Below are 2,455 nucleotides of genomic sequence, written 5' to 3'. Positions count from 1 at the left end.
TCCTGTTAAACAGATCTACTTTTTTCAAGTATGTCATTAAAGCATCATATATTTTATAATGATTCAAGCCATTATTCAACAAAGTTTTAAGTGTAATATTTTCTATGCCTATTTCTTTTAATTCTTGCAACAGAAATGCTCTTTCATTATCATAAGCAGAACAATGTACTACTGTTTCTGGTAATCCACACAGACTACAGTTCCCAGACTCATGCTTATTCATTTTATATAGAGAAGAATGTAAAGCAGTATGGCCAATGCCAAGTCTGGTAATATTTGTATCTTCTCTTCTACTACCAAAATGAACTCTTTCAACCCCAACTTGATTTTGAATATGATAAAGATGTCTTCCTCTCTCCTCATTCCAAACTTCTTGCCATCTCATTTTTATTGCTGTTCTAATTTTAGCCTTAACTTCTTCTTTGCTTAGTGGTATAATAATTTCTATATGTGATCATTTCAGTGCCTGTTTTGCTAAATGATCCGCAACCTCATTTCCATCCACTCCCACGTGTGCTGGAACCCACAGGAAACATATCTTAATTCCTATCTTATTCACTCTATACATACATAAAAGAATTTCATACAAAATGTCTTGTCTTGAAGATCTTCCACTGATAAGACTTGATAATGCAGAGAATGAATCTGAACATATCTCATTTTTTTTAAAAACCCTCTAAATCATGTCACCTACTTAAATGACAAATTAATATCTAGACAAAAAAGAATATGGTATCTTAGTGTATCTTTTAAGATATGTTCCTCGTGTTTTCACTGTAAAGTGTTCTGCAGATAAAAGTGGTTAGACGTAATTATGACATTTTAAAACACATCAGGAGCATCACTCTGAGTTACCTAAAATAATAAAAGAGAGACTAGTCATTGTGCAATATAGTTTATTTGTTATTATTTCGACAAGGCTTAAGTTGTTTAACAGAAACACACACACACACACTAACAACAACAATAACAATAAAATGGAAATGGGCGTCTGAACAAAAGAATGCCCCTGACGAAGGAATTTAACTGTCTAATTGTAATGAATGGTGTTACACTTCATAACAGGCAAACGTTAGAATTAGCAGGGAAATCTGACTCTATGTTGCGATTGAACAGGACGTCACGTACATTAATACGTATTTGATTACAAATGATCTAATTAACATGGTGAAATGAACGTTGCTTGCAGAAAGACAGCAAAACCACCATAAGCTGACTTGCTTAGCCGGGGCGAAATCATGACGTCATGATTTTAGTACTGAAGTTTTAGGGTTGCCAGGATATTTAAAATGAAACCGCGCAATTGCTACTACAAACTACCGCTGGAAAACCGCGGACTTGGCAACACTGCGAAGTTGCGCAGGCGCTGTGAGGGGGAAACAGGGAAACTGAATTCACCGGAACACCGGCAATTTTTCTTCATCAAAATGTACCATTACAGAAAGACTGTCCATCCTCTCTTTGTCTCGGGTATATTTCAGCCTCCTCGCATCTATCACTTTTGCTCCTGAAATGCTTTTCTTAATCGTATCTATTGATACATTCGTTGGTATTCCAGTAATAACTCCTCTCATCCATTTCTTTTCTCCCATAACTTGACTAGTAACCTTTTGCCCTAAAATAGTCTTAATCCCTAGAGCAGCCTTTTGTTGTTTACTGTCTTTGCAGAAAATTATCATTTTTCCATCTCGCAACATCTTAGCACTTTCAATATTTCCTACCATTTCCTTCAGTGACTTAGTCAATTTCAAGGGATTCAAACTACTTGCTTCTTCCGACATAAACTTCACCAATACCTTAAACTCCTCCTTTCTTGTTCTCATCTGATGACATTCTCTCTCACTTTCTGTTCCTGATGTTTGGCTCCAATCTTTCCTTCTTTTCCGCTTTTCTACTAAAGTCCACTTACTACTTTTGTTTCTTTCATTTCCCCAGCCATCTACATCCTCCAAATCCAGATCACTTCCGGACTCTTCTTCTTCTTCTTTTAAATTTAATGGCGGTTGGCAAACCAACTTAAATGGTGCATTCCCGCCACCTACTGGATAGGAGTGTGGAGCGCATAATGATTGGAAGTTTGAGAACTATAGCCAAAAACCAAACAAAACAAACAAAAAACAATTTTAAACCACAAAAAAAAAAAAAACATATATATATAATATTTTTTCTTTTTTTTTTTTTTTTTTCCTTTCTTTTCCCCTTTTTCCTTTTTTCCTTTTTTAATACAACGCCAATTATTCCCGCTTTATTTACTACAACTGTATCCTACATTCTATTGATCAGTCTTGTTTCTTTTAAGAAAATTATTAATTCATGAAATATTCTTGATTGCTTTGGGCTATTTCCTAACAGAACCTGAAGTGACAAATTATTTATTCCGAATGATCCTAAAGCTTGAATTAGTTGAAATCTTGCTCCTTCATATGCAACACACTCTATAAGTACATGTTCTACT

This window comes from Sinocyclocheilus anshuiensis, unplaced genomic scaffold (genome assembly GCF_001515605.1).
Source record: "Sinocyclocheilus anshuiensis isolate Anshui unplaced genomic scaffold, SAMN03320099.WGS_v1.1 scaffold369, whole genome shotgun sequence".
In the NCBI taxonomy this organism is placed as follows: Eukaryota; Metazoa; Chordata; class Actinopteri; order Cypriniformes; family Cyprinidae; genus Sinocyclocheilus; species Sinocyclocheilus anshuiensis.
This window is presented reverse-complemented; position numbering follows the sequence as displayed.